Genomic DNA, 8,275 nt, shown 5'->3' with positions numbered 1-8,275 from the left:
AAAAAAAAGTATATGGGGGGTTGTGTGGGGGAAAGATCCTACATAGAGTAGCTCAAGATGACAGTTCCTGGGCATTTAGAAATATTTGGGAGAAACTAACTTCGTGGTTACCTGAACAGAATTGGCTCAAACAACTGTTTGTTGGTATTGTAAAAATAACGGCATCGTACACCTACCAGCCCCCATGACATCCGAAGAAGACTATTGCGCCTTAATGTCGGAAAAGCTCAAGAGTGCAGTATGTGAAGAGGTGCAAAAACCACAGTAGGAGTAAGGAAAGAAGAGGGGGGAATAGTGAGAAACTAAGTTGTGTTTTTGCAGTAGAGAACTAATTTTCTGTATTCCAAGGTAGTTGTGCAGTCATAATGAGGAGAAACGCTACGTGGGTAAGCGGACAGTAGGCGGCCTCACTGTTCCGAAATAAGGCAGAAGCTTGAGGAAAAACAGGTCGAGCAGCGTGGGAACGGTAAAACAAAGATCACAGGTTCCTGAAACATAAGAAAGGGGAAAAAAAAAAAGGAAATACGAAGGGAGAAATTAAAGGGTTGAAAAAGAAGTAAAATTGTACATATATGGTATAGAGGAGCGTCGAGTAGCTTGTGAACCTGTAGTATTCGGCCAATGAGGACACAGGGGAGGGGATCAGGCGTCGGGGAATAGGGAATAAAAGTTGATGCTGTGCTTACTGCAATGCGCTCCTGATCGGCAGGACGCCCGCCACTGCAACCGCGAATAAAATAGCCTCAGAGAAGATCGTGTGTCAAGAAAATTATTTGAGATGTTTCTCGCAGATATACTTGACGAGGGAGGACCAAGAACACCCCGCCCTTCTTTAAGAAAAAAAAAAAAAAAGGCAGCACAGGGGCAGCCTCAGGATCGCCTTCCCACAGGGAAGCGGCGCCGTGATTAGCTGGACAATGAGGGCGGAAGTGGCGTCACGGCTAGCCTTTACTGAGGGCGGAAACGCTCCGTGATTGGCTCGGAGGAACCCAGGGCGGAGGTGCCGTGCGGGGCTTGCCGACACTATGGGCGGAAGCTGTCGGGCCGGGCCGGGCCGCCGAGGCGCGGTGCCGCAATGAGGTTGGTGGTCGGTGCTGCGCCGGGCCGGGAGGGGGCAAGGCGGCGGGCGGTTGGGGCGCCACGCGGTCGGCGGCTTCTGCGGAAACGGCCCTTGTGCGGGGCGGGGGCGGCGCCGCGCCGGAGCGGAGCGGACCGGGCGTGCGGCGGGGTCTGCACTGCACGGGGCTTCGGAGGGCTGGGGAGAGAGGGGCGAAGCGGCGCGGGGGGGGGGAGGGGGGCGGGCGGGCGCAGAGAGGGCGGCGGGGGGGGGGCGGTTGTGTGCGCTTGGCCGACTCCCCTCTGGGTTGGATGGACTGCTCCGTCCCGCGGCATGCTGGGAGCTGTAGTTCTGTGGTGCGCGGCCGGTCTTTCCCCGAGCCGGGGCCGGGGCCGGGCCGTGCGCGCCGGGAGGCGCAGGTTGCCGCTGGCTGCGAGCGCGGCTGCCGGCGGTGAGGCGAGCGAGAGCCTTCGGGGGCGCTTCCCCGGAGCGTCGGGCCGGGAGGGGTGGGGGCTGCGGCGGCCGGGCGCGGGTCCTCGCTGCGCTCGATCGTTGGGCTGCGCCTCGGAGGTTTTCCTCCCCCCGCGTGCTGACGGCCGGCTCTCTCCTTTCCCTGCGGCTCACCAGGGCAGAAGCAGCTCCCCGCCGCTGGGACCCCCGCGGGGTTTGTCGCCGAGCGAAGGTGGCACAGCAGCTGAAGGGAGAAAAGCTGCAGCTGGCGTGCTGCAGTCGCAGGTTTCCCAGGAGAAAGAGCAGTCCGTCTGTCCAGGTAAGTCGCAGCAACCTTTGGGAGAAACTGAGGCGTGCTCGTAAACTTCCTACAGCCCAGGCTCAAAGGCTTAATCGAATTTGCAGAAGCGCGAACCGCTCGGCGCGGGGAAGCGCAAAGGAAAGCCTCGTAGTGCCTGCCAAGCTGTAGTAGCTTCTTAGACCTAGAATGAATTGGCCTGTTGAGCTCTGTCTCTTTGTTGCTCAGTCTTTGGTACGAGAGGCTAACCTTTGTCCCGCCTCAGCTTTCAGAGTTGTCCTAGAAATAAACCGGTGCTTGCAGGGCTTTCCGGAACGCTGGTTGTGGTCGGTCAAGACAGACGTGAGAGGCAATTTCTGCCTGTCTGTCTGTCTACTGGTTATGTCCCGAGAGTTTTGCTTGACCTGTGTGCAACAAAAGAGCCTGTACTGAGCAGCGAGAGAAAGCAAAACTCCAGGTAAGCGCTGGCCGTGGCAAAGTTGCTTGGGAATTGAGCGGCTGGGGGCTTTCCAGTGGAACTCAGTACGCAGACAGAAACGTGACCTTCGAGGTCCCTGTCTGCCTTGCGTTGAAGCTGTGGTATTTGACCCATAACTGTATGGAGTTGCTAAATCCTAGAGTGGATGATAGAGACGTCCCTGGTTCAGCCTTTTTTGCCACAGTCATTGCAGAAATGTTGGAAAAGTGAGTATTATCACTCTCTTTAAATTCACCTTTTAAAGTATTCTTTCTGCAGACTCCTGTCTGTGGTTTAGGTACTTGATTTGCGTGAAACAGAGCCAGACTTTCCTATTAACTAGCGCCGCGATTGAAATTCCCTGTCGTTGGAGAACAGGAACTATAAATGGTGCTTGGCAGTTTAAAATCTCTTGGCTTCTACGGAGGCTAACTTGCCAAAGCGAATAGGAAGTAGCCTAAAGTTCGGTAAAGACGCTGAATAGAAAAGGTCCTCTTCTTGACGGGAAAAGAGCTTCGCAGAACATGAGCTCTGTTTCCCGTAGGGCTCCCTACTTACCCACCCGTTCAGTGATTATTGCAGGCTTCGACTGGTCCCCTCAGGTCCAATATCGCACAAGCGTTGTGCCGCAGACGGTGCCTTAGCTTACTTTCCATCTTGTGCTGCATTACTTATACCCACAGAAGACTTACTTCAGCGTCAAATAAACCCCGTGCGAAGCGTCCCCGAATCATGCCAGTGGGACCATCCCGTTGTGGCTGGTAAAATCCAGGAACAGGACGATGCTTGGAGGAACGTAACCTATGGAGGAGCAGGCAACAGTCTCCTGTTAGGCAACAGGTTTTCGAGACTGGTTTTCCCACCCCCCCGCGCATTTTGAAGGAGGCAGTCCCTAAGCTGATGCAATCCAACTGCATCTAAGCTGTAGGTTGTTACTTCCATAAGTTATAAAGGAACTTAACTTTTTTTTGTTTGTTTGTTTTTGTTTTTTTTTTTTTTTAAATCGAGGCTCGTGTGCGTGCGTTTGGCTTGTTCCGATGGCTGGTGTAGATGATCGCTCACGTGCCCCAAAGCTCCCTGTGCTGATGTTGGATCTGCCCCTCGGTAAAGGACGGCATCCCGTGTGTTCAGCTTTTCTTCCTTACTGTGTCATATGTATGTATGTCTTTATTTACTTTTCTGAAATAAAGGGTGGATTTTTCATGGGTCTCTCTGTGAGCGTATTGAACCAGGCCGCAGTAAATACGCGTAAGCGAGTAGGCTGCAGCGCGTACTGGGCAGTATCGGAGTGCTACCCTGCTAGCAGTGGAGAGCCAGGTGAAGGTGTCCAGGGTAAGGGCTTGTTCTGCCTCAGGTTGAACGGAAAGTTTCTGAAGTTGAGCATCCCGGGGGATGTTTGTAGGACTGTTGTTAGACGATAAAAGTTCAGATGGCTGTCGACAAAGGGGATTTTGTTGGCTCTTTTAGATAGCTATTCCTACCAAAGATCGCATCGGTTACAAAAGGTTGTAGTAACCTCGCAGTCTCTATGTTCTGTAGCGTCTGTAGCAAAATAAACTGGCAGATGAGTAAATGAGCAGGTACAAATACACGTGACTCTACAGCTGAGATAAAATAACATGCAGTTTCTTCTGTGTTTTGTCTTTCAAAGCACATTGTTGCCGAGCGCCTGAGCTTTTTGCTCGCGTTACCGAGGCAAGGAATGGCTGCGCTTCTTCCCCCCTCATCCCTCTCTTTTTTTTTTTTCTCCTCCTCTCCCTTGATGACGGGGACTCGAAATGTTTTCCTCAGATGTCCACGTGAAAATTTAAAAAAAAAAAAAAAAAAAAAGGCGATGGTGAACACTGACAGAATTGGGTGACTTTTTCAAGGTAGAGGGCAAAGAACGTGGAAATTTCTAGTACATTAGCGTTACTCTGTTAACAGAACCAACGTACACGCCGCTTGCTGTTCCTAGTTTTTTGGTTTGGTTTTCCTTTCAGTAGTCTCCCCAAAGGCTCCACAAAGGACACCTTGTGTATCTTTTCTGTTCTTCCAGGATTCATTCGTCAGGAAAGACGACCGTGAAATCTGAGGGCTGTGGACGAGGGCTGTGGAACCATCTGGTAGATGGTTGTTGCAGTTGCCTTTGGTCACGTCATTCGTCCTTTTAGCTTGCCCTTTACTTTACCTTGAGTGGAATTTTTCTTGCCACGCTATGTTTGCAGTGGTAACATTGCTGCCGAGGTGTTTTTTGACTAAAAATGATCTTAACTGTAGTAGTGAATTCACAGCGTGTGGCTTTGTGTACTGACTCCCATGATCACAACTTTTTTTTTTTCCTTTGTCATAGATAGGAGAAAAGCTCTTTCCAGAGAGATGGAGAAGGAATTGATTATACCTCTGCCTCATCCTGTGAGACCGGAAGACGGTGAGTGACTAACTGTAAGCTGCGATTCTCAGGAGTCGCATGGCTAAGAGTCTCGGGTTCCTTCTCTGCCTGACCCCCAGGGCCTTAGGCATGGGAAATCTTAGGCTTAATGTTTTTCCCTATGAAATACTGTCGCGCTAAGGGGCGTAGCTGACTAACTGTTACGGGTCTGGTCGGATTCAGGTTACTGAACTATCACGGTCATGGATTCACCAATAACGTAGCACGCCCTCGCTCTAGTCGCGTTCAATGAGAACTGTCACGGCTAGGAACAATGCAATGAACAGCAATTTATTACAGCAACAAGGACACAGGTTCTTTGGATCGCCAGCGATAAATTCACTGTCCGCGAAAGCAAGCGAGCACGCATGAAATACACAGGTACTCGTCCTGGCTGTTAACGCATTAAAAGGCACAAAGGCTCTAGAGATTTCTAAGTTTCCAAGGAGACACCTGGTACAACCAAGCGTTCAAATATTACCCCACGGCGTCCCAGTGCGGGGGGAAGAGAGGCTCAGCCAGTCGACTGATCCTGGAAGTCAGAAAGGTATCCTTGGTGATGGTATCTTCCCTAACACCCCCTTTCACTTAAGACAGTTTACATTTATTTTCTCTCCTTTAGGTGGGGCTTGAGTGACTCTAGTCAGGCATACCTTGGTTATGTTTGGTGTAAAGTTTTCTTGCTTTCGTTTAAAGGTAGAGGGGTCTGAGAAACTCAGAGCATGCCCTCAGTGAGGGGTGGTCGCACCTTGGAGATACGGAGCTTTTGGGATGGAGTTTTGGTATTATGATGATACTAGAATGAGCAAAAGTTCCCTAGAGTGCAGTGTTTTGTTAAAAACATGACAGGTCGTTGGCTCAGGGTAGCAAACGTGCAGCTTATCGGTCTCAGTGTGCACAAGAGCATCTGGTCCCCATCTGGTCGCAGAGCCTATCCGTGGTGTTTCCACTCCGCTTTACGCTCCGTCCCCTTCCTTAGAGTCAGCACACCAAGTTCCCCTAGTGCGATAGCACGTAAAGTTGGAGGCCTAGGGAACGCTTAGGTGGCGCAGCTGCCCTCCACCCTGAAAGCTTCTTCGATGCTGTACACTTTCTTTAAAAGGTGAATATGAGTTTAATTTGCCTTGTTACTTAAGGCAATTACTCCGCAACTGCCCAAAGCAGCGACAGTGAGAAGCCCACTTCCAGCATCCGCTCCCCACGCAGGGATGGACGGACGGACAGACGGACGCCGCTCTTTGCCTTGCCCGCCAGGGGAAGGGGAGAACGACTGGGCAGGGAGCCCCACCGCAACCCCCTCCCGGGAGTCCTGCACAGCAGTTCAATAAAGTTTGCTTTCTGGCCCATGCCCCCTTTGGTGGTTGCCATCGGGGGAAGTGGCTGTCGCCGTCTGTGTGTGGGTGCAGGTTCCGTAGCGGGGTGGGTGTGGAGGGGGGGGGTGGCCCCGTGTCCACCGGCCGCAGGATGCTGACGACCCCTCGGAGTGCGGGGCCAGCCCTGCCGGGTGGGGGGGGCAGCTCGCTGCTGTCTTTGCTCCCTGGGCTGGGGGGACTGCTCTGTGTGGCGGGGGCTGCTTGCAGAGGCGCAAGTGGGGAGGGGGCTGGGGGTTCCCGGCAGGACCCCCAGGGCAGGGGATGGCGTTGTGGAGGCCGGGTCCCGGGGGATTGGCGGCTGGGGCAAGGAAAGCCCAGGCAGGGGTGGCATGGGGTGGCAGGCGCAGGTCTGCGGGTGCTGGGCTGCAGGTGGGGAAGCCTGGGGCTGGCTCTGTGGTGTTTGCAGTGTCAAGCCGCCAGGAGCACCATTTCCCCAGCAAGCCGGGAGTTGTGGTCATTGGGCTCAGAGCATCCCGTTGCCCATGTTGGGTTCGTTGTTATTATCTCCCTGCCTTTTTTGTCCTGATAAAAAATGTACTGTTTCAGCTTGCCGCCGCTCAGCTTCCCAGCCGTGAGCGGCACGTTTCTCAAGGCAGACCCTTCCTCCCTGAGGCGGCGCGGGGTGCAAATTTCTGCTGTTTTCGTTTGTGCTTTCTCTGAGAAAATGGTCTGGGAAGCCGTCCCTGCTGACCTCAGGACGCATCCTGCCGGCGAGAAGCGGGTACTGCAGGCAGCGAGGGGCCACGCATGCGCGGTGGCGCCTTTGAATGCTCCCTTCCGCCACCTGCTGGTAAAAATCCGGTACTGCAGGCGCCTTGGGTCAGCGCATATGCTGTGGTGCCCCCTGGGGCCTTCTGCGCCACCAGGTGGCGAAAAGTGGGTACTGCAGGCGCCTCGGGGTCCCGCATACGCTGTGGCGCCCTCTGCCGCCGCCTGGTGGCGAAAAGTGGGTACTGCAGGCGCCTCGGGTCCGCGCATACGCTGTGGCGCCCTCTGCGCCACCAGGTGGCGAAAAGTGGATACTGCAGGCGTCTCGGGACCGTGCATACGCTGTGGCGCCCTCTGCCGCCGCCTGCTGGCCAAAAGTGGGTACTGCAGGCGCCCCGGGGCCGCGCATACGCTGTGGCGCCCTCTGCCGCCGCCTGCTGGCCAAAAGTGGGTACTGCAGGCGCCCCGGGGCCGCGCATACGCTGTGGCGCCCTCTGCCGCCGCCTGCTGGCCAAAAGTGGGTACTGCAGGCGCCCCGGGGCCGCGCATACGCTGTGGCGCCCTCTGCGCCACCAGGTGGCAAAAAGTGGGTACTGCAGGCGTCTCGGGACCGCGCATACGCTGTGGCGCCCTCTGCCGCCGCCTGCTGGCCAAAAGTGGGTACTGCAGGCGCCCCGGGGCCGCGCATACGCTGTGGCGCCCTCTGCGCCACCAGGTGGCAAAAAGTGGGTACTGCAGGCGCCCCGGGGCCGCGCATACGCTGTGGCGCCCTCTGCGCCACCAGGTGGCAAAAAGTGGGTACTGCAGGCGTCTCGGGACCGCGCATACGCTGTGGCGCCCTCTGCCGCCGCCTGCTGGCCAAAAGTGGGTACTGCATGCGCCGCGGGGCCGCGCATGCGCGGTGGCGCCCCCTGGCGCCCTCTGCCGCCGCCTGGTGGCCAAAAGTGGGTACTGCATGCGCCCCGGGGCCGCGCATGCGCGGTGGCGCCCCCTGGCGCCCTCTGCCGCCGCCTGCTGGCCAAAAGTGGGTACTGCAGGCGCCCCGGGGCCGCGCATGCGCGGTGGCGCCCCCTGGCGCCCTCTGCCGCCGCCTGCTGGCGAAAAGTGGGTACTGCAGGCGCCCCGGGGCCGCGCATACGCTGTGGCGCCCTCTGCGCCACCAGGTGGCAAAAAGTGGGTACTGCAGGCGTCTCGGGACCGCGCATACGCTGTGGCGCCCTCTGCCGCCGCCTGCTGGCCAAAAGTGGGTACTGCAGGCGCCCCGGGGCCGCGCATACGCTGTGGCGCCCTCTGCGCCACCAGGTGGCAAAAAGTGGGTACTGCAGGCGCCCCGGGGCCGCGCATACGCTGTGGCGCCCTCTCCGCCACCAGGTGGCAAAAAGTGGGTACTGCAGGCGTCTCGGGACCGCGCATACGCTGTGGCGCCCTCTGCCGCCGCCTGCTGGCCAAAAGTGGGTACTGCATGCGCCGCGGGGCCGCGCATGCGCGGTGGCGCCCCCTGGCGCCCTCTGCCGCCGCCTGG

The 8,275-nt window shown here is 56.6% G+C and overlaps 1 long non-coding RNA gene across 14 annotated transcripts; it reads left to right on the top strand.

Annotated features, from left to right (window-relative positions):
- Positions 1-828: 828 nt before the first annotated feature.
- On the top strand, positions 829-6,020 carry LOC136786543 (uncharacterized). Of its 14 annotated transcripts, none has more exons than XR_010825483.1 (5): positions 829-1,080; positions 1,685-1,826; positions 2,946-3,102; positions 3,271-3,417; positions 4,595-6,020. It is a non-coding gene; the product is annotated as an uncharacterized lncRNA (long non-coding RNA). The 14 variants fall into 14 exon arrangements; XR_010825482.1 differs by lacking the exon at positions 2,946-3,102 and adding an exon at positions 2,109-2,262; XR_010825476.1 differs by adding an exon at positions 2,109-2,262 and having other exon boundaries at positions 2,946-3,417.
- Positions 6,021-8,275: the final 2,255 nt, after the last annotated feature.

Source organism: Anser cygnoides, chromosome 17 (genome assembly GCF_040182565.1).
Source record: "Anser cygnoides isolate HZ-2024a breed goose chromosome 17, Taihu_goose_T2T_genome, whole genome shotgun sequence".
In the NCBI taxonomy this organism is placed as follows: Eukaryota; Metazoa; Chordata; class Aves; order Anseriformes; family Anatidae; genus Anser; species Anser cygnoides.
This window is presented reverse-complemented; position numbering and strand designations above follow the sequence as displayed.